This window comes from Dasypus novemcinctus, chromosome 14, assembly GCF_030445035.2.
Source record: "Dasypus novemcinctus isolate mDasNov1 chromosome 14, mDasNov1.1.hap2, whole genome shotgun sequence".
In the NCBI taxonomy this organism is placed as follows: Eukaryota; Metazoa; Chordata; class Mammalia; order Cingulata; family Dasypodidae; genus Dasypus; species Dasypus novemcinctus.
Genome location: NC_080686.1, coordinates 64,869,153 through 64,893,767, shown reverse-complemented (window position 1 = coordinate 64,893,767; position 24,615 = coordinate 64,869,153). Strand labels below are relative to the sequence as shown.

General features: G+C 39.6%; 1 protein-coding gene across 16 annotated transcripts in view; it reads left to right on the top strand.

Annotated features, from left to right (window-relative positions):
• The window catches only part of NCALD (neurocalcin delta), a 420,474-nt gene that overhangs the window by 75,915 nt on the left and 319,944 nt on the right, over positions 1–24,615 (top strand). For all 16 annotated transcript variants that reach the window (XM_058275830.1, XM_058275832.1, XM_058275835.2 and 13 more), the window contains one exon: positions 23,004–23,056. The gene's annotated coding sequence lies outside the window, so the exon portion shown is untranslated. The remainder of the gene's footprint in view (positions 1–23,003; positions 23,057–24,615) is intronic.

Genomic DNA, 24,615 nt, shown 5'->3' with positions numbered 1-24,615 from the left:
AGAGTACAGGCCAGAGAAAAGGAAGTAAAACTAAACTTGACTCCTTTTAGTTGTAGCCCTCTTGGGTTCATGGCAGTAGTGCATTACAGTAGAAAGCCCATGAATTTAGAATTAGACTTAGGTGAGTCTGATGGTGGGCAGTTGCTAACCTGTTTGAGGCTTGGATTCCCTCTCTAGTTCCTACATTCTTTCCCATAGAACTACTGTTCAGTGAGAGGCCAGTGCACTTATACGCTCTTATGCTGTGCCAGACACTGTTCTAAGCATTTCTGGTGTACACATTTAATCCTCACAGAACTCTACAAGTAGGTACTGTAATTATATGCATTTTACTGGTATCGAAACAGGCCTGAAAAAGACCAATTACTTGCCCAAGCTCACACAGCTACTAAGTGGCAATGCTGGGGTTCAACCCAGGTAGACTGACTCCACAGTTACTCTCTTAACTGTGACATTATAGATCCTTCATAAATGTTGAAAGATTCCTTCTTAAAATTTACCCATTCATCTCTTAGACACCTTTTGAATCCCTTCTGATTGCTTGTGAACGCGTTTTATAACCCATAGTAATGTCCACTAAATAGTATTATACCATTACTCCTTCCCCCTAACTCCGTTTGTGGAATGGAATATAGCTCAGTCCTTCCCATGTCTGCAGAAGTTATGCTAGTGTTTCCCTTCATTCCAAGGAGGAATTTTCCAAATGTCCCTCTCTTTCTGAACCCATTTCTATGCATCCTCAAATTTCTGAGCAAGGATGAATTATTTTTGTTTATGCATAAATAATAAATTTACAGCTTGTCTTCTCAAATTCCTTCTCTGTCTCTGCCAGTCATTTTTTTTTATTCCCTGCTCCCCTTGCATCTTGCTTGCTGTCTGCTCTCTGTGTCCATTCACTGTGCATTCTTCTGTGTGTTTGTATTTATTTTTATTTCTACCCTCCCCCCACCTCGCGGCTTGCTTGTTGTCTGCTCTCTGTGTCCATTAGCTGCGTGCTCTTCTGTGTTTTTACTTGTCTCCCTTTTTGTTGCATCACCTTGCTGAGTCAGCTCTCCGCAGTGCTTGTGGGCCAGGCAACACTCAGCAGCGCGCGGGTGAGCCTGCCTTCACAAGGAGGCCCCGGAACACAAACCCAGGGCCTCCCATATGGTAGACAGAAGCCCAACTGATTGAGCCACAGCCGCTTCCCTGCCATTTTTTGTATCAGGGAAGAACTATTTTTAAATAATCCATGGAGTAATTTCCCATTTATTGTCTTAATATGTTCTGCTTAAAATGATAGTCATAACTGGCTACAATTCCCAGTGTAGGTGCTCAGAGATTCCGGTAATATTTTAATTTCGGTTATTTGAGGCAAAACTAGAATCTTGAAACAAACTCTCAAATAATTTTTCTTCCCAACAGAAATGTAATCAGAGAAACAAACTCTCAAATAATTTTTCTTCCCAATAGAAATGTAATCAGAATCCTAGAGCTTAGAAGTAGCCACCAGATGTCTTCTTTTTGGGTTGGCCTTTTTCTTTAGGTAGGAACAGGAAAGCAAAGAAAGTGAGCAGTCATGTGATTTTCTTCTTTCAGCCCCTTCTTCCAACTCCAGCCTGACTTAATCTAACATATGTAACTTCTTTTTCATATTCTCTCTATAGTAGGGATGAAGATGGAAAGCTGCTTGCTAATAACTTCCTAACTTTTTTCCTTTTACACTTTAAGTCCAATTTCAGGTCACACCTTAAGACTCTCAATTCTTTTGACTTTTCCTACTCCAATCCCCAAATTCACAGCCTTTATTTTTATAGCATTTTGCTCACATCCTCATTTTCAACCCATGACAGCCTATTAATGTTTAATCAAGAACACAGATACTCTGTACTAGGCTAAGGGCATGATAGATGTCAACAATTTCAGAAGGCAGAGAAACCAAACTGAACCAAAAAAACTTTAAACTCTTCCTTGTTAAAAAGATTAGTTTACAGAGTTTAAACTCCCAAATGGAGATGGTTAAAGAGAGCATATACATCATACATAATTGGGAAATACTGTTAAATGACCATAATAGTGTAGGGCTCATTCAAAAAACAAAACAAAACTAGTGTGACCAAGGTAACTTACTTATGTGAGAGGTGCAGTTATGCTTACTCTTACTTAATACATCGATAAGAGCAAATTTAAGATAAATGTCAGGACTTACTTTGTTGGGGTAGCATTTTATTTGCAGTGGGTACACTGCCAAAACACACAAAGAAAAGATGTAGTTGGTTCCTTCACTCATATTTGTTCTTTATCCCATGCCATACTGCCTAGTCTGAGTCCTCCAGATTGGAAGGGAAAGATCAGGGGAGCCAGAATGTTTTCACTTGATGTTCCTGCTGTTGGGTGGCTTTATATTCTCTGAACCTAGCAGGTATAAAAGGCTAACTTTGTCTCTCCTGTTGAGGATTTTTTAGACTTTTGTCCCCACCCCTGCCTCAATCAGTGGGGCCCTTTCACTACAGCTCCCCTGATGCAGATGATATATTCTTTCTCCTGTGGCTCATCATTTATTCCTTCTTCACCCCAAAGAATCTGGTAGTCACCTCCAGCTTTCATTTGCGGGGTCTCGTCAAGCATCCAGGAGTCCTTGTAAGACAGGACCTAATATGACCCACACCAGCTCTTGCTTGTGATGACCCACATCTTGTCTATGGGAACATTCAGGCATCCTTTATGCTTATGAACTCGGAGAGTGCAGGCTCATCCTAGATTCCAACACAGCTACTTTTTCTTGAGCTCATGTCACCTACCTCTAGCCCTGTAGGATTTTCAGGCAGAAGTCATATATACTAGTCCATTATGTTTTCCATACTGTAGCAACTATGTGGTAAGCTCTCAGTGGTACCACTGAATTCCTCTTCACCAGGCTTGAAATGAGAATAGACACCCCCCACCCCTTTCTCATAGGGACGTAGAGTTACAGTACAACTCTTTCCAAATAAATTCTTGTTACAAATTCCCTTCTCAGTCACTTTTCTCTTGGTTTTGATTTTTTTATATTCTTGTGTGTGAGGGGCCTGAGTCCTCTGATTCTTGGACGCTCACTTTGAAATTCTGCCTTGTGGTCTATTATCACTAAACTAAGAAAAATTTCCATTTTAATATCCTGGAATAAATATACCAAACTCTTTGAGGACTGTATGTACGTTAGACCAAGACCAAATTTTGCAAGGGCAAAAGGATTTTAGGGGGAATGTTCTCATTCTCCTTTTCCTCTTTAAAGTGATAATGGCCTCCTGGGGAAAGAGCCTACTTTAAAGACATTCTGCACAATAGGTAGTGTCTTGATTATTGGAGCTTTCGGGTAAATGGTTTGAAACCCACCCTACCATAGAAGGTGATTACACTTTTTTAAAAAATTTGAAATAGGAAATATTTTTCTTTGATGAAAATATCAAGAGTAATTGGGTGCCAGCAGCTGAAGCATTTCCTCTTGATTGTTACCTTTTGTGTTTAATCTGGTGTGTTATTGTAGCATTCCTTTGGACTTCTATGACTGGGTAAGTGGAAAATTCTGAACTCACAAAATCAGTTAGGTTGGCAATTTTCAGAAAGCAGTTCAGGTTGTTTTGGCTTTTCCCTGGAGTTCCTCATTCCTTTGCACAGGGATCTGCATTGGATTTTATATTAAATTGGCTTTAATAATATATATATATGTTTTTATTTTTTAAAAGACACTTAGATTACATAAATGTTACACAGAAAATATAGGGATTCCCATATGTCCCACTCCCCACACCTCTCATACCCTCCCACATAAACAACATTCTTCATTAGTGTGACACATTCATTGCAATTGAGAAACACATCCTGGGGCATTGCCTCTGAGCATGGACCATAGTTCACATTGTTTTTTACACTCTCTCCCACACAATTCTACCTGTTATGGAAAGATATAAAATGGCCTATATCTCGGCAAGTGGATTTGGCCCAACGGATAGGGTGTCTGCCTACCACATGGGAGGTCCAAGGTTCAAACCCAGGGCCTCCTGACCCGTGCTGATGCAGGCAAGGAGTGCCGTGCCACGCAGGGGTGATACCTGCATAGGGGAGCCCCATGTGCAAGGAGTGCACCCTGAAAGGAGAGCCGCCCAGCATGAAAAAGTGCCCCCTGCTCACACGGAGAGCTGATGCAGCAAGATGACACAACAAAAAGAGAGATTCTGGGTGCCGCTGACAAGAATACAAGTGGGCACAGAAGATCACACAGTGAATGGACACAGAGAGCAGACAACCGGCGGCGGGGGAGGGCGGGAAAGGGGAGAGAAATAAATAAAAAATCTTAAAAAAAAATATATCTGTTGTTGAAATATCATTCTGGATGATTCCCAAGTCCCCAAAGAGCCCCTGTATTACACCTGTTTTTCCCTCTCCAGCCCCCAGAGCCTCTAGTGGCCACTCCCTCCACATCAATGTTGTAATTTATTCCATTGCTAGAATCACAGTAAGTCTACAGTAGAATATGAAAGAGCTTCCTATTCTCTAGGTCAGGGTCATTACATACCAGTGGTCCCAGGCCACACATGACCTGATAGTGGGATTTTGTTTGGCTGTTGCCTTAGATTTGCACAGCTTTTGAAAAGGCAAGTCATCCATTTAGCTTGTTCATTCCAATTTAGATTATACCATTCATGTTAATTGAGTAGCCCCTGGAGGCATTTGAGCTTTATCTCTTCTGAGATATTTTAAGACATCTTCCAGAGCTAATAAGGTAAACTCTGAAAAAAACAAATATACTCTAATGCATTGAGAGTTGAGGTAATATACTTTTGGTTGGAGTTTTCCTATGTCAATGATTGATTGGTTACTGGGGAGGGGGATAGGAAATACCAGAAAGGTAGAAAGGGAACATTGGGCATATCTTTATATGTGGCACAAAAGCTGTAGAAGTGAGGGAAGGGGACAAAAGAGCTGGACTTTGTTATACCAAAAAAACAAGGCAATAATTAGGTATTTACTTAGGCACTCACACTTTTTCCCCCTTTTCCCCCTCAATAAAGGTTGTTCTTTAAAATTTAAATAGAAATATTAGTGTATGTTTCACTACTAAGTGGGCCTTTGGCCAATGGTCCTTTAATGGAGTAAAAAATTACACTGAGATAATACACCTTAACTAGACTGATAATGTTCCTTAATTACATTGGGATAATACACCTTTACAGAGTGTAACCACAGTAGCGCCAAAGAACAAAAACACCACCCTTGAACCACAGCACCCCTGACATACATAAAATCGTTTAGTGGTGTAAACTATGAACTAGAAAGAATGTTCCTTGAGGAGTCTGTCTCTAGGTTATGAAGGCAGGTACTCTAGGTGGCTCGCCTTGAGCAATCCCATCCTCAAGATCATTATTACCTTTTTATATTATGGACATGATAGTGACACAGGAGGCTGTGACAACTCCCCAACACCCAAACCAACCAGATGGCTTTGGAGGAGATGTTTTTAATGGTTTTACGATTGCTGAGTCCACCTGAAAGGAACACCTCTTGCAGTTGATCAACATGGCATCAAATCAGCCATCTGTGCTCTAGATTGCTGGGTGATGCAGGTTCTGTAACTGATTACTGTGGCAGGAACCCACCTGTGTCTATGTTCTTGTCTTAAACCCAGAATTTAGTTGGAACCAGGGTTCTGTTTACAAGGGGGATTACTTCTCAGCCTTTTGGCTAAGATCAAGTGTATTTATAAGGGAACCAAAGGAAGCAAATCACACCTGCTCGCCCCTTGGTCTGTGCTTCTGACTGGTACATATAGAAGCTTATTCTTTCTTACCTGTTTCCCCCTCTCTTCTTAAGACATAGCTAGAGGGTGTGCCACATCCATCCCCAGCCACAGACTACCTTACTATAGGACAGGGCTTCTTAACAAGAGGTCCATGAGCTTGAATTGAAATACAAAAAAAAACCATCATTCTGTGGGGACATGTTGATGCAAGTGTGGTGTATTTACTAAATAATACACAGTATAGTATGGACTTAGTAAGGGGTTCATGGTTTTTACCTGACTGGCAAAGGGGTCGGTGGAACAAAAAAGGTTAAGAATGCCTGCTCTAGGATAATGCACAACTGTACCATTATAGAGCCAGTTAAAAACCTCAGGCCGTAATTGTTGCTGCATATTATAGTGCGAAGTGAACAAAGGTAACTTGGCTTTCATAATTTGTTTATTAAAAACTATTGATAACAATAACAGTAAACATCCACCAAGTGCTTCTTATGAGCTAGGCTTTATATAAACTCATTTAATTCTCACAAGATCCAAGGAGTAGGTACTATCACATCCCTACTTTACAAGTGAAGAAAATGAGCACAGGGTGGTCAAGTAATTGGCCTAAGCTCATCTGGCCAGTACGTGGCGAGCAAGATGTCAAATCCAGGCAATCTGGCTGCATAGTCTTTGTTCCTAATCACTGTGGCCCTGCCTCTCTCATATTAATGATGTAAGGTTTAAATGAGATTGGATATGAACGTTCAGTATACACGTATCACCTGTTACTCTCCTTAGACTCCGTCAATGGGGGTGGAAAATATGACACAAATTTGTCAAAGTTGCTTGTCTTACTTCCTTATGAGATAGTGGAATTGTGAGAAGGAATGCAGTAGCACATAATCTAACAGGGTCACCACATGGTCGTGGTATTAGTTTGCTATTGCTTGTAACAAATACCACAATTTAGTGGCTTAAAACAACATACATTTATGATCTCACTGTTTCCACGGGTCAGGAGTCCAGCAGGGACTAGCTGGGTCCTCTGCTCAGGGTCTCCCAAGGCTGAAATCAAGATGGCCACAGTGGCTGTGATTTCCATCTCAGGCTTGGGGCCCCCTTGCAAGCTCCTTGGTAGTTAGCAGAATTTATTTCCTTAAAATTGTAGGACTGAGGTCTCATTTTAGCTGATTTTAACTCTTGGAGGTCACCTAAAGTTCCTTGCCCAAAGGCCCCGACAGGCAGTTTGAGTATGGATGCTTGCTTTCTTCCAGGCCAGCAGGAATGCGTCTCTCTGACTTCTGATCCCTCTCTAGTCTGCTAGCCTGGAGTGGCTATCCCATCACCATTTGCCATCTAATCTAATCGAGGGTGCGATTCATAATTCACTCAAGGGGAGGATAATGTACCAGGTGTATCCACCTGGAGGCGGGAATCTCAGGGGCCATCTTAGAATTCTGCCCACAACACTCGTGGTTTTGAAGCTCTCAGAGGACTCAGCAATATCACTAAAGTGAATTGTGAGAAAATTGTGGAATGGTTACTAATGACTATGGATATGCCACCCAAACTCATTCATGTACTATTCTGCTCAGTTCTGCAGAATCTAGAGCCTTTATACTTGGGGCTTCTAGGGGCTTTCCTGCCACGGGAATAATCAAGGCTGCCAAATGCCAAGTGGTGAAAATTACCAAGGCAGTTTTTGTGCTTGATCCTAATGAACGTTGAGCCAGCATCCTTCACAAGGCTTCCAGACTTGACCTTTTTCTTACAGACGGCAAGCCTCACGCAGAGCACCATGTGATAAACAGTTCTTACAAGAGCAGAGAATGTTCTTTGAGAAAATATAAATATTGCCTTTGTCCCGCTGACATATAGACATTTTCTTTCAGGATGGTGGGGGCAGAGTCTGTGTGGGAAGGTGCTAGTTTAATTTCTGTCACATCTCACCCATTTCCTTGGGCAACTTAAATATCAAAATTGGTTCAGTTGGGAATTACCATTGAGGAGCTCCAGGGACAATTCAGTACCAAAGGCAAAGGCCATCAGGAAATCCCAATGGGTCATGTGGCATAAGTTCCTATAATAAGCAGCACTATCCTTGAGGGCTGGGGATTTTGTGAAGTTTGAATAACTGCACACTGATAAACTCAGATGACTTAGGGGTGAAGCCAGGGAAATAAAGAGACCATATTTGGACACATATTGGACATTTTCGGCATTAAAATAATAAAAATCTTTTATTGATACAAGGTGTTTTTAATTATAAAGTATCATCAGTTCAGGTGAGGACTCTTGTCTCTTTTGTTTTCATGAAAATCAAAACTAAAAAAAAATTGTATCTCATGGTGAAGAAACAGGTAAATTGATGTGAAGCCCTTGAATTTGTTCCCAGATGGGTGGGTTAAGCATTGGGTCCTCTCAAGTTCTATGCTGAAGGCAGTGGCCTATTAGGAATACTGAAGTGATGGTACTGAGCACTTTCTTGTATCTTTTATTATAGATGTAATGTGTGTTAATTGTAAAAAATAAGACTACAAATATAAAAGAAATAAGAACATAAAAATTGCCCAGAATTCCAATGTCTAGAAATAACAACTTGATATTTTGGCATATATATGGATGATATATATATATATATACACATGCACTTATATATACACACACATATAAATTTATCTATTTTAGGTACATACTAAGTATATATAATATCTATGAACTATAATTTGATAACTTTATTTTTAAAATTTTGCAAGTATATTTTGAGATTTTTAAAGCTTGTCATTAAATATTCTTCAGTAGTATAATGGTATGATGATTAAGAGAAAGGAGTATATGGCCAGGCTATCTAAATTTGAATACTGGCTCAATATCATGTAATTTTGTGGCCTTAGGCAAGTTACTTAACTTCTCTATGCCTTAGTTTTCTAAAAGGGACAATACTAGTATTGTAACTAGGGTTAAGAATGAACAAATAATTATGATTACTGAAACATTATATAGATGCTTTTAAAATTAGCCAAAAAGGTTAATATCTGAAATTACTGAAATCAGCTAGACTGACTTCATCCTTTGTATGTGGTCATTTCCTACTAAAAATCTGCCATTGTAATTATTCCAGGTGGATCTTACCCTTGTATATGGCCACTTGGACCTGCTATTTTGATTATCCAGACAGAGCCTACCTTTGTAAATGAGCATTTCTATTAAAAGGGTGAGCACTCCACCTTCCTCTGTTTGATACCATATGGAAAACCTTATAAGTGACCTTTGTTTTCAGCATCCCTCTCTCCCTGATGCCTTGATCTCTGATGATTATCACTTTGTGATTCATCTCCACCCCATCCTGCTCAGCCCCTTAATGTTTATAAATGAAAGAACCTGTGCAAACTCCACCCCAGTTACTCATTAACCTCCTGATGTTATAAAATATTAACATTTCTGCAAATTCGAGGAGAGAGTCTTTGGACTGTCCAAGACAACTGACCTCCTTTGTCTGCACAAACAAATGAACCCTCTTTGAAACCCTGATATCTCAGGAATTGGCTTTTAAAGCACATGGGGAGAATGAACCCACGTTTTGATCCGGTATCAGTATTTACCTCTAGGGTTATAATAAAGATAAAATTAGTTAATGTATTTATAAGTTGCTTAGAGTAGAGGCTGCTGCATGTAACTACATCTGAATAGATTGCCGGCCTTCCAGATGAGCTATAATATGATTTCTGATTGCTTGATATTTAGGTATTTCCAATTTTTAAAATTATTACAAATGATGAAACTATTGTACACAATTTTTTATGTACCCATGTGGTTGAATGATGTACCCGGAGAAAAGCATGTTCTTATTACCATTCCTGTGGGTGTGAACCCATTGTAAATAGGACCTTTTGAAGATGTTATTTTCAGTTATGGTATGGCCATCTGAATCAGGATGGGTCTTAATCCTCTTACTGGAGGCTTCAAAAAGAGAAAGCCCCAGGGAGGAGGGAGGAGCCAGAAGCTGGAGTCAGCAGGACCCTCCCTACCCCAACCCCCTGCACACACAAGAGAAAGGGAAGGACATTGCCATGTAATGGGAAGCCAGGCAGCCCCTAGGAATACCAGCCAGCCAGAACGCTGCCAACCCTGGGAGGAAGGAAGCCTTCTAGCCTCCTAAACTGTGAGACAATACATTCCCATTGTTAAGCCAACCTATTGTGTGATATTTGTCATAGTAACCAGGAAACGAAGACAGCTCATTTTACAATTATTTCTTTAGGCTATATTCCAGGAAGTAAAGGTTCTGGACAAAAATATATGAATCTTAAAGTGTGTGTGTGTGTGTGTATATATATATATAAAGAATATATATAAAGAATCTTTTTAAGGGTTCTGTTAGGTATTGCCACACAAATCTTCTGAAAGTTTGGAGCAACTTACACTGCTACCTGCAGTACCAGTGCCTATTTCCGCTCACATTCACTGGTTGTGGAAAAAGTAGCTTGTTACATTGCTTTGATTGGACTTTTCTTTGATAATGAGTGAGACAGATATATTTCCATATGTTTATTGACAATTTACACTTATTCTTTACAAATGATCACTTCCTGACCCTTATTTATTTTTACATTTCTCTTTTTAAGGTGAAATGTAAGTGCTTTTTCTTTATCAAAGACATAGTAAGCTCATATAAGAACCAAGACAATGAAGGCAGTTGCCAAAGGGATATGTCACCACCAGCTGAGAAGGTAGCCTCATGTAGTGGAGTTCCTGTGACAAGCCAGTCCAGGCTTTGATCTTTCACCAGAGACATTTATTTTGTCATAGTTTCTGTGTTTCTTAAACTAATTTTTAAAAATTATGTTTCTACAGCAACAGTATAGCATTGTGGCATAAATAACACTTTGTACGGTTAGAGAACGAAGGGGTTGTGGTGAATGCTTCTAGAAATATTTCAAGAATGAGACCATATCCTGCCTCTGTAACTTTAGAAATCATTGTGAATTGATAGGCTTTTGTGCCTGAAATTTTATTAGTCAGCTTTCATCTTCATCGTCATAGTAAATATTGTGATTACCTGGGAGAGAATCTTAAAGAGATAAGTAGTCACCTAATGGGAAACCATCAGTGATCTTGTGAACATGGGAAGGAATATTTATTTCTAAAGGCCTAGATGCTCAGGGGGCCCCAGGAATAAGCACTGGCTCACTATTTTAATTAATTTTTAAATTCTGCTATCTTTTCCTTAGCTATAGAGACCTCTGGCCACTTGCTACACTGCTGAGTGTCAAATATCAACAGATATTGATACTCTTAATCCATGTCCCTGATTTTCTCAATGAAAATCTTGCTGCCTCATGGCAGACACACATGTGCTATTACATGTGTTATCATATGTGTAAAATAGGAAAAAAAACAAGTGAACTTAGAAAGTTGGAGGGAACATGTTCTGTTCTGGAAAACAGAACCAAAACCAATGAGTGGAAGTTTAAAAATTTGGATTAATATATACAAGAACTTTGTTATCCCAAAAAGCATATGCCCTTAGGATGGTCTATGTTTTTGAAGCAGTCTCTATGATTCTCCTCGCACAGACTAGATAAAAAATAGAGGTTACTGAATTTAAGATGAAAAGGATGGGACCTGTACAATGGGGCAGGGCCTTGGACTGGATTGTGTCTGATTCTACAATTATATAAATTTATGTAAACTATGTAAGGTTTTTTTTTAAGCCATGTGCCTACTGTGAGTTTAGCACTAGGCTGGACTCTGTGGGGGACACATAAATATAAAACAGTCTGGGAAACGGACTTTGGCCCAGTGGTTAGGGCGTCCGTCTACCACATGGGAGGTCCGCGGTTCAAGCCCCGGGCCTCCTTGACCCGTGTGGAGCTGGCCCATGCGCAGTGCTGATGCGCGCAAGGAGTGCCCTGCCACACAGGGGTGTCCCCCGCGTAGGGGAGCCCCACGCGCAAGGAGTGCACCCATAAGGAGAGCCGCCCAGCGCGAAGGAGGGAGCAGCCTGCCCAGGAATGGCGCCGCCCACACTTCCCGTGCCGCTGACGACAACAGAAGCAGACAAAGAAACAAGACGCAGCAAAAAGACACAGAAAACAGACAACCCGGGGGAGGGGAATTAAATAAATAAAAAAATAAATCTTTAAAAAAAAAAAATATATATAAAACAGTCTGCGCTCATTTGACTCACAGTCCATTGCTGCTGTTAGAACCAAGGGGTCTGAGCAGGAGCCCATAAGCCCACAGTAGGGAGCATGACAGCACGACTATCACTGCCACCCAACATTGCTAGAGGAGTCACGGCCAGAAACCCGAAGAAACAAAAATGCTTCTCCCTCTTCCTGTCTTCCAGACTCCCTTTAGTGCCTCCCATTTATAGAACCTGAATAGGAAGCCAATTGGGAAGTTAGTTTGGAAAATGTGGTATGCTAACTTCCCTCCCCAATAATAGAGAAGAAGGCTCATAAGGTGGATGTAGAACTGAGAGAAAGCAGACACTATGAGGCACAGTCCACCCCTGTCTCCTCTGCATCCATGCACAGCCTTCTACTCATATAGAATGGGTAGCATCATAATGGGCATATATTGGGCACTTTGAAAGTCTTCTGATACAACTATCCCTTGAACAAATGAAGACATGCTTACCCTCTCTCTGAAACTGGAGACACAAAATCCCATCAGTTAGTGCATAGATATTTTGATGATGTTAATTCTTCTTATAGGTTAGCCAAACCCCATGTATTTTATAACCTTAAAGACTAAATCTTAAATACTAACAACACTCCTTAAATGACAGAGTAGGAAAAAGGAAAAAAAGTGGGAAATTTATTTCTGCATACAAATATGTGCATAACAAGGAAAAGCATACATAGCTGCTATATTTCTCCAGTCTGCAACTGATCACAAGACCATTATATATACATTTACATATATAAAAATTATCTAAATAGCTATGTGTCTATATCCATCACCACATCTATGCTTTCTTCTTCCCTTACCCACTCCCATATTTCTTTTGCCTTTAACTAGTCCCTTGATTGGTGAGGATTGTTTTTTTGATGGATTGACACAAATCTTCATCCTTAAGAGTTTGTGTCCTTAGTCATCCCTTCCTTTATTGGTCTGGTAAAGCCTTCCATTAACTTTTACAACTGGGCAAAGAAGTAATACACGGCACCCAGAGAAGCCTCTGATTACAGATGTCTTTGGGAAATAATCATCCTAAACTAGCAAAGCTAAAAAATCTCAGGGACAGGAAGCATTTTTTTAAAGTAGTTTATCAGGTGTAATAATAAGAACAGGCCCATGTATTCTAGCTAAGAAAGAATTAACACCCTATTTAGATTGTTGATTCAAAGTATATGCTGCATTTTTAAGATAGTGCCCTTAAGCTTTCAAAACGTTATCTGCCAGTTGGTGTCATAGTTGAGTCTTCAGTAGGCCATTCACCCTTCTGTAAGGCCAGCAGCTTTTGGGTGATGGAGTATGTGTTAAAACAAGAGAATTCCATGGCTATGAGCCAATTTTGTTGTGAAATTAGTGCTTTGGTTGGATGCAATGTTGTGAGATGTACCATGATAGTGAATATTATAAGTACATGGACGGTGGTTCATGCAAGAGGCAAATCTATTTCCAGAATAAGTGTTTATTCCAGAGAGGACAAATCTCTGCCCTCTCCACAGTAGAAGGGGTCCAATGTAATCAATCTACCGCCAGATGACTAGCTGGTCCACCCAGTTCATTGTTTGCCCCTGCCATCAGCAGGTTGAGCACTCAGTAATGTTGACAGCCAGATTAGCCTTGGTGAGGGAAAGTCTACATTATTGAATCTATGCATAGCCTTCTTGACTGTTGCCAGGATTACTCTGAACATAAGCCCATAATGCAGGGTACCTTCTGGTAAAAGACTGACTGACATCCTCAGAATGTGTCATCTGATTATTGAAAGCCTCTTCTGCAATGGATGTTCTTTAGTGAACAAGCATATGAGATACAAATATTTTGTACTCTTTGCCTATTCCAAAAGTCATCTACATGCCTTATCCCCAGTCCTCCTTGTTACCAGTCTTCCAATTCTCTTCTTTCCATGTGTCTTACCATCTGGCCAAACCATTAGCCACTGCTTGTAAGATTGTGTAGATTTGTACCTCTGGCTATCTTTGGTCTAAAAGAAAATATCCAGATGTACTGTGAAGTTCTGCCAACTGGGAGGATTTCCTTTCTCCACTATTTTCCGGGACCACTCCTGAGTGTATATGCAAAAAGCCTACTCTTATAATGCAGAATCATCTGTAAAACTTGCCTGAATCTTTTTTTTTCCTGCCACCACCTGGTCACAGGGAATTTTCCATGAGACTATAGGTGTGAGTCGAGGGAGAAGATGCAATGTAGCAGGAGTAGGTGGCCATAGGAATTTGAGTCATCTTATGCAACTTATTTTTACCTTTAGGAACTGCTACAGATCTATCCTATATATCAATTCCACATTGTAACAGCGTTGGCTGCATTTACCTGATTTTATGGCTTGGTGAATCAAATGATAACCAGTTTATGGTGGGCAGCTCGGATCATACGGTCACTGAGCATTCCAAGGCCAGGAGCTCTGCCTTCACAAGATCCTAGGAACAGATGCTTCTTAAAGGGAGAAAATTAACAGAAAAGGCTGGTTTTATCCCCAAACGCCAGGGCTCTGAGCTGTGATTTTCATATAGGGCTTGCTCCAGGCTCCATACAGGATCTCCATATGTACCTTGGCGGGGGGGCGGGGGGGGGTAGACTACAACTCCTTTGGGTATCATGTAAGTATTTATTGGGAACAGAGGACTTAAAGTTCTATCTATCAGTGAACATCTTTTCTATCTGGCACTCTTAGCTAAATTATATTTCTCCCTAAGTGGCTTTTTCTTCTATTGATCCTAGAAATTTACTTAGTATTTTAAACCTGCCTCCCCAACCCCACAATAGGCATCATTATTTCCTCATTTACTTATCACCCCTCCAAAATTTTGGGAAATATCAGAATTTTTATGCTTCTAAGAAATGTTCAAGAAATAAATTTTTGTTCCTCCTTCCTCCTCCTCCTCCTTCTCCTTTTCCTTCTCCTTCAAGTATAACTACATTATTGTAAAATAAAACATGGATACAAAACCCCCTAAATTAAACATATAGCTTAATGAAGTACTCTGAAGCAAACGCATTTGTAACTACCACCCAGATCAAGAAATAAAACTGCCAAGAAATAAAACTGTAAAAGCCCCTCCTCTGTGTCCCATCCCATTCTATGTAACCCCTCTTTCCCATCATAAGTAACCATTACTTGGACTTTTATAGTAATTACCCAAATGTGTATCCCTAGATACTATAGTTCAGTCTTTCCATTAAAAATAAAAATTGAAACACCTTTTAAGTATTTTTTAGTCTACAGATTCCTCCTCCATCTTTTTCTTTTTCTTACAGTTTATTTGTAATTGAACCCAGACATTTGGCCTGTAGAGTTTCTAAATGTCTGGATTTTGCTGATTGCATACTCATGGTACCTTTCACTGTTTTCCTTTGTCCTCTGCTGGGTTTTTTCCCTTAAAAGTAGTAGTTGGGTCTAGAGATTTGATCAAGTTTGAGTTTAATTCCTTTAGCAAGAATTTAGATGTTTTTCCATTAGAAGCATATAATATCTATGTTGTCACTCTATTTGTTGTTAAAAAATGTTGATGCTCATTACTTAGTTCATTTATTCTTTGGAGTTTGGACAATGTTGATATTCTAATTCTGACATTTTTTTCATTCATAAGCTGGCATACTTATAAAGAGATACTTCCCCTCGTGTGCATTTAGGTTACCCAAAGGTAGTTTACATAGAAAAGGTGGGACAAATATTTGATTCTTTTCCTTTATTTCCTAGTTTTCAAATTAATGAAGTGGTTCCCTACTGTTCTCTGAAGGTGTATATTTATACATTTATATCTCTGTGCACTTATGGATGTGCCCATATTTGATGGATTTCAGTTATGTACAGTGATCTTTTTGAAAGCTCAAAGTATCTCCTTTTTGTCCAGTGAGTCTCTGGAATTTGGTGCCAGCTTTACTTTTTGTGGATATTACTCCTGAATGTCATTTTTGCAAATAAAACTACATGAACTTAAAACTCAAAAAACTGCTTCTCTAGGTCAGCCTTTTCTCCCATTTACTCATGGCCTTAACTGACTGGTAGATATGTTTTGAAGAGCAGGCACACCTACCACAGAAAGGGAATATGTGTTTTCTGTTTACAAATATTCCTGGCTTTGTTTTTAGAGACCAGACCACTGGCTTCCTGTTAGCCTATTCTCTTCTGGAAGTGAGATTGCTTTGGCTCTGTTGTCCACCTTTTCCGGAAAGATCTGATATCAATAGTTTTCTCTAGAATGACTTTTTCTTCTGTGAGACATGTGCTCTTGTCTAGTCAAATATCTGTGATAAAATTTAACAATTGAAATACTGCCATAATTACTGCCCCCCCCCCCGAAATTCTTGATGTAATCTAATAAACATCTATAAACTGACCTTTAGGCAAACTATAATTTTATTAAATGTATATTACTTCAAGCTTCTTTGTGTGTGATAGAGGGACTTGCATTAAAATGAACCTTGCTTTTAAAATGTAATTTTGCATCCTCGAAGAAACTGATCATATCCTTTCCCTCTTGGTATCTGTCTTTTCCTTTAGCCCAAGATCTGTGCTTTCTGTTTTCATTCTCTCTGACTAGGACAATTCTGCAAATTTCTGAACATTTTAACTCTATCATTTCTATTTTTGTGACTGTAGCTTTTTGGTACTATGTCTTCTGTGAGAAGGTTTATGATGGAAAAATTGACAGCAAAAATAGTGCTTGAGCCAGCATATTAAACAGCACCATTCACAAGAGAAGATTAAGGTGGTTTTGAGATGCTTATGATATCAGTGTCTGTTACGGTTTTCTTTTGGTTTATATATTCATGTTTGTAGGCTGGGTGATATGGATTTACTGGTGTCCCAGGAGAAGTCTTCTGAAAAGAGCCGTCTGGCCTTAATTCTTCAGCCTGACTTTCAAGACCCTCAAAGTCTTTCTCAGCAAACTTTTTGACTCTCGATTGCCTATTGGATGAAGTGTGAACTTTCCACTGTGGTTCAGCTTACCTCTCTAGGCTTATCTCCCATCTTTCCTAAGAATATCTCTTCAGATCAGCTGTATTTGATAGCTTCCATTTCCCAGTTATACCCTGTGCTTTCCTACTTTGGTCTTTGCTCACACAATTCCTTCTATCTCAAATGTATTCTGATTTGGATGAAAAGTTAAGTGGTCGTCATAGAAATAAACAACTGGAGGATTGAGACTCAGGTTTGTATCTCTGATCATTAGCACAAGGGGTAGTATAGCCCACATATGGTGGGCAAGAGTTAACAGAAAAGAGACTACCTTTTACTGACACAAGTGGCCACTTGCCACGCCATCAGGAATTTTGAGAAGGATTAGTTTGGATTCCTGCATGGGAGAATTTTCTCAGTGGCGCTGCCCAGAGCTATTATTTTCCCATCAGAAGGTTGGATTCCAAGAGGATTTAGTAAACAATCCCAACATGAAGGGATGTGAGTATTGTTTCCTCTTCATGGTTAAGTGCAGTTAGAGCTTCAAAGGAGAATACTTTAGTATTGTGTGGAATATCTAATATACATGTGAAGAGGAATTTATTTACTTATTATTTATCATTTTTGACTTTTTATTTTTAAAATTAACCTACAGGAAATTGTCATAATAATACAGTAAACAGTAGTATTCCCTTCATTTTGCCATATTTGCTTCCTTTCTCTCTCTGTCTCTTTCCACATATATACACATAGGGGATGTGTGTAATATAAATGTTTAAATGTTCACATTTTTTTCTGACCCACTTGAATATAGGCTGTAGACATCATTACATCTCCTCCATGAATACTTCCACATGCTTTTTCTAAGAATAAAGACATTCCCTTACTTAACCACAATATCATTATTTGTACCTTAAGAAAATTAACAGTTCCACAAAAACATCTAATATTTAGTCCATATTCAATTTTCCTAAAAAAATTTTGGATTTGATTGTTTTGTTTCTTTAATCTTTTTAAATCTAGCATAGTTTCTCTGCCTGTTTTTGTTTTGTTTAGTGACTGTGATGTGTGTGTCAGTGACACAAATTTTTAACATCTACTGTTTGATGTCCTACCTCTTCTACCCACTCCAAAAAGAATTTTGTCTTTGTCCACTCAGGCTCGTACCCTTTCCTTCTCCTTTAAAGAAATTTCATCTTTGCCAAATCTTCTAGATAACTCAGGAGGGAGAGTCTGGGAAAGGTAAAGGGCTAAAGTGAAGAAGGGGTGGGAGGAGAGGGGCGTGTGCTTTAGAAGGTGACCCTGAAGCTTTAAAAAGGTTGAGGTTCTCCCTACTCCAACCCAGTAGCTCTAAGGCATGAAAGGCTTAAACAGGAGGTGGAAGAAGCTTCTAAGAAGTTTTACTGTGGGTTATGTATTGGATCCTTTATAGTATTCTTCAAGATCCAGAGTATAAAGATTATACTTACTAATTATTTTGGTCTGTGTTTCCCTGAATGTGACATTCCCCCAAGTCTAGGACTCATGGGAAGCCAGCATTTATTCCAGTCACACACACACACTCCTTTTTCTTGAAAGGAGAAAACATTAGTATCTACAGAGAGAGAATGAGTCTTCTTATGGTTACAGTCTCAAGCCTTAGTATCTTTAAAGGATTTTAGCAGATCACGGAGTGTTTTCATCCAAAGCAGGGCCCATTTGATAATGAAAAGTAGAGCTGTTAATAATTATTCCAGGGCAATAGGCCTAAACCTGAATGGTCTATGATTCATTAGTGTTTCTGAGGTTGATTGAATTATTCCTGAATATTTTTGATATGTTAATATGGTATTTCTTGAGAAAGTTGGAAGCACACAAACTATTTATAAAGGAGTGCTTGCATTTTTACAACTGACAGATTGCTTTATTCTGAATTACTCATGACAGACTTATTTTTTCATGTTTGGGAGACATTTTGACTTTGTCACAGTTTTGAAAATGTTATTTCTGCTATGTTTAGATGATGGGTTTTCAAAAACAGTTAAATATTACAATTAGGCTTGCTGTGCTTTGTTTTTCCCATTCAATTTCCCATTAGATGTAGCATTCTTGTTTGTAAGGATTCTAGCAGAAGAGCAGCAAGTATTAGACCTAGTACTTGACAAATCATCCAGTTGTAATAATTTCATCTAGATTTGAAGTCTGGAGCTGAGTAACACTGTCACATAAGGAAAAGTTCTGTATAATATTACAGAGGAGCCACTTGGAAGAATTCCTTTTATGGTGGGGGCAATCTTGAGATGCATGGAATAGTTCTTTCATATGGCATCATTTGAGATGGGAATGCAGCCTGGGTCACATCAAAGCAGGATGACAAGATCCAAAGAATATGTTTTTTTCTGTTAGACATATTCTCAACTTGAGCCCCATTAGCCTACATTGGCAATTCTTTCTTCTTTGCTTCATTTTTCAATGGCAAGTCCTTGGACAGTGAACTAATGGGAAAATCCCTTTCCCAACTTGAAAGTAATATAATCTTGGAGCTGGAAGGGACATCGATAATTATCTTACTCCAAACTCCTGGCAGTTTTGCAGATGACGAAACACAGAGAGGTAGGTAATTTGGCCATAGTCGCCCAGCTGGTTCATTACTAAACCTTAGCCCCAGCTAGACACCCCCTTCAGAATGGACAGGATGGCATTCTCCTCTGCCTCACCTTTTATTTTATTACTTGTCACAGGTTAAAGAGTTTTCTTTCATTTTATAAAGCTTCATGGGAGTAACCTAACTTGTTTGAAAGAAGAAAAGAAATGCTTTACTCTGAAAACTTACTTTTTTTTTCCAAATGAGTTTTCTTCCTAACCCACTGTGACTCCTTTCTACTCTGAGAGAGCTTTTATGGCACAGTATGATATTTTTCTAATGTCTGGTGCTGCCCAGTTGAACGTTAGCTGGTTACAGCAAAACCCCATGTGCAGAGCAAGACATAACCTCTAAATTCAGGAAAAAATAGGATGCTAGAAATTGTTATCAACACCACTGCCTGGGTTTTTAGCGCAGTCGATCTAGGAATTTCCTTAGTAGCAACCATCAAAAGGCAACTTTGGAAAGGACCTTGATTCTAGGACTTAGACTCTCATGGCTCCTGAGCACTGGAGAGACTTCACTGCCACTGGAGAGTGTGCTTGCAGTGGGTGGCTGATACTTGGATCATGAGCCCAGTTAAGGGAGAGAACTCACGTAGCAGTTACCATTTACTGTCTGGCATTGGTGGGGAAAGGATCCAGGGAAACATTTCCCAGGAACCACAAAGTCTACTTACTCAATCTGAGTTTCGTTTCTATACTTTCTTCCAATACAAAATAACGGTTTCTGATCTGGGTGTGTGGGGGTGGCAGTGGGAGCACTGCTTTGGCTCTCCAGGTGTTATCTATGCCCTGAGACTCTGAGGGCCTAGCCTTTAAAAAGCTGAGTCTTTTCTCTGCCCCTGCTGGGACGTCTCTTTGTGAGGAGTGGACATTGATCGCAAGTTTCCACTAGCTGAGAAGGGGAAGATCTCAGGGGCTAATAGCAAAGCCCAGGGTGGAAGAAATGGCAATTACTAGGTCAAAACAGAATCCCACTACACTTTAAGAGCTCAGTTAGAGAAAAAAAGGGACTGTTTAGTGTGGTGTTCTAATTCTGAGCTGTCTCCAAGAGCAGAAAATAAATGTTGTTATCTGAGCTAAGCTGCTTGAATGATGAGAAACTGCATCCTGGTGGATTTTCCTAAAGTCTTGAAAGTACATATTTAGAAACTTTTTCTTGGTATGGTAAGCTTAATTCTGTATCCAAAATTCCATAGTGTATTGGTGCTTGATGGGAACTCAGAGATTATATGTGCTGAACAGTCTTCTGTCCTTTCAGATCTACCCGTCCCCCTGCCCTATCCCCTTTCCACGCTACTCTGGGCCCTGGAGGCTGGTTTCTATGGGCCACATTGATGGGCTTCTCTGCCTTCTGGCTTCTGTTTGGATTTTGTCAATGCCAGTCACCTGCAGGAGATCAGAATGTGGGAAGAGAGAGAAATTGGAGTATTTATTCCCGGGGTCCCTCCTGATGCTGCAGGTTGCAGAGGTGTATTTCTCTACCAAAAGACAAAGCTTCTGTGAGGCATCCCCTTCCCACATCCACAGCTATCAGGCCCATACTCATGCCCACAGCTCCTGTAGAGTCCCCTCCCAGGTCTACAACTATTGCTCCCCTCTTCAGCCTTCAGGCTGTTAATGGCTTCTCGCTTGTTGCTAGCCTTGGGGTGCTTCACTATCCCTTGGTGATTTTCCTTAAGTTTGTACACACCTTATAAATAGTCTCATCATTAAGTGCTCCCATTTCAGTGCATCATCTCTTTAGTTCTGGGACCCTGAACATTATCTAATCCATTATCTTGACTTTACAGGTGAGGAAACTGAGGCACAAAGGAGCCTAGTGGCTTTTCCAGTGGTGTCCCAGCTATGGCTGAGTATTCTCAAACAGTCCTTAAGGCTCTGGATTGCTGGATGGGGAGTTAGGAAACCTCTGACGCTGTAGTCCATTCTGCTCTATTATGATGGTACATTTCTAAGAAATTCCATTTGTTAAAAAATGCTATCCTTCGAAAAGGTGTTTCAAAAGGAGAAGAGAGTAGTTTAGGGAGAAGAGAGTCCTCTGAGAGCTCAGTTAAAGTCTGTCCCCTGGAGTCATGGCAGGACTAGCAGAAAATTAGATGTTTGCTTCCCCCAGGGTGAAGACACCTGTGTCAGGGCTGGGCTGGAGGCATGCAGGCTGCTTTCATCCCTCATTTTCTCCCTCAGCTGGTGGCTTTGTGTACTTATCCCATCACTCCAGCTTGTTGGGAGACAGAATTTCTGGCCATTGCCTCTCACCACGTGAGAGTACATAAGTGTGTGTGTGTAGGTGAGAGTGTACATATGAGAAAGAGGGAAAGGAGGGAGGAAAGCAGGGGGAGAAGAGGAGAGATAGAGCATGAATTTGTATTCTTTCTTTTAACTCTCCTTAGTTTTCTGAGAAGTCTCATATTCCACTGATTCTAAAACATGTTTTATTTTTCTCATGTTTTAATACTTTGATGGTGTTATATTGCAGTTGGTCAGATGGTAGTCAGGTGCTTTGCACGTGGCTGTGTGGACTTGGTAGTTATTCTTGGTTGTGTGACAGCACATGTGCAACCCCTCAGTGTTCTGGTCAGCAGTCCATCTGAGGATCACTTGAGAGAAAAATACAAGTCCTAGGTGTTCACTGAAAACTTCTGCTGACAGTTCATTTTAAGATTTTATTTTTGGCCAATATCAAAACTTGTGAAAAGATGCCAGCAGTTCAGAAGCAAATCCCAGGTAATACTTGAGCACTTTTTTAAGGAATGCCCCCTCACTAAATTTCTTCATGGCAAAGAGGACAATATTGTGTGGGAAAACACAGTTGTTGGACCCTGAGTCAAAGAGTGATTCAGAAGAGTTCGGTTTTGAATGTGAAATAGTCTTTGGAATACCTAAACTAATTTAAATCACTTATATTTTTCTTTGTTATGGATATGATAAAAACACATATCTATATAAGAGCTTTCAATAAGTATGAAATTTCTAATTTTTAGAAAGCATTGAGTTGTACTTCAATGGCAGCATTTTTTTTTTCTTATTGGTATATAAAATAACATTGTTTCTAACAATCCTTGTTGTTGGGTCAATGAAATATTATATTGAAGTATGAAGCCTTTGAATGCTCAGTATGAACACAAGATAAGTTGGAAGCCTAGGGGCTGAGGAATGGCCTTATTAACTTATTTACTACATCAATATTTCTTAAGTGTCTACTATGAGACCAGCACTGTGCTAAACGTTGAGGATACAGCTGTGAACAAAACAGACATCGTCCCTGAGCTTTTAGGGGAGATAAGATATTGAATAAGTAGTTACATATATGATGTTACCAAAAAAATGTGCAAGTTGTTTTGGGAGTGGAGATAGGGGAGCTTTTGATGGTCAAGGGGAAGGGAGGGTCTAACTGAGTGTCACTTAAGCAGAGATTAGAAGGACAAACAGGAGTTATTCAGGTGGTGGTGAGTAGGGAGTAAAAAATGCAGTCCTGGCAGAGGGAACATTGAGTTCCTAGTAACCTAAGACTTTAACTTTCTTTATTTTTGACAGGGTGACCTCTTCTGACTTGAGCCTCCAGTGTGCTTTGAGAGAGCTACCACCAGGTAAATAGAGAAAAAGTTTTCCTCCGATTTATAAACAGTGATTTTCTCTCATGACCCCCTAACCCCTAAATCTAACATCTTATTTAATCCTAGCAAGAATCCTGTGAGTTAGGTGCTGTTTTATTTCCATTTTATAAATGAGGAAACTGAAGCATGGAGAGGTATGGTACCCTGTGGCATAAAAAGTAAGTGGCAGAGCCAAGGCTCAGACTCAGGTCTACCATATACCAATGCCTATATTAAATAAACTAGATGGTAACCATGTTGTGGCCCAGGATATGGAGAGAAGAGGACTGATTCTAGATGTATTTAGGATGTAAAATTGATATAATTCAGTTATCAGTTAAATGGGAGAAATGATGAGGTAGAAGGAAGAGTTAAGGATGACGTTCAACTTTCTGACTTGAGCACTTGAATTCATGGTCTTACCGGTTACAGAGAGAAGAAAATGAGGGGAGGGGAAGAGCAGTTTGAGGATGATGAGATCAGGTTTGGACTTGTTACTTTTAGGTACTTGTGAGATGATTGGGTTGCAGATGTAGCATCAGTAAGGGATAAATGTAGATTTGATTATGTCTAGCTATGGATTTTAATGGAAGCAATGGAGGTAGATAGGATCACCTAGAGCAGGGGTTCATAACTTTTTTTGTTCCATGGATCCCTTTGCCAGTCAGGTGAAAATCAAAGACCCCTTACTAAATCCAAACTATACTGTGTATTATTTAATAAATATATCACACCTGCACCAACATATCCCCACAAGAATACTCTTTATTTTTGAATTTCAGTTCAAGCTCACAGACCTCTTGTTAAGAACCCCTGACCTAAAGAGCATGTATAAGAATGATTATTAATCCTGGTTGCATAATAGGGTCACCTGGGGGAGTTTTTAAAAAAAAAAACTGCCCAGGTGATTCTAATGTGCAGACAGGATTGAGAACTGCTGTCATGAGGGAAAAAAAACAAACAAACCTGGAAACCAGTCTTTGGGATCTCCAATATTTAATGTAAACATACAAAGGTAACTAGGAAGGAAGAAAGCCAGTGAAAGAGGTAAAAATATTGGTTTGTACCTTGTTTGCCAGTTACAACATCATATGACCTACATACACAATCATTTTCCATCTGATGGTAATGAATATTGTCTTGTTCCTGATCTTAGAGGGAAAGCGTTCCATTTTTCACCATTAAGTAGGAATTTAGCTGTGAATATTTCATTTATGTCCTTTATCATGCTGAGGAAGTTTCCTGCTATTCTTAGTGTTCTAAGTGTTTTTATCAAGAAGAGGTGCTGGATTTTGTCAAATACCTTTTCGGCATCAATAGAACTGATCATGTGGTTTTTTCCCTTCATTCTGTTAATGTGGTATATTACAGTCATTGATTTTCTTATGTCGAACCAACCTTGAATACCGGAGATAAATCCCACTTGATCATGGTATATAATTCTTTTAATATGTTGTTAGATTTGGTTTGCTAGTATTTTGCTGAGGGCTTTTACCTCTATATTCATAAAGGTTTTAGGTCTGTAAGTTCTTTTCTTGTGGTATCTTTATCTG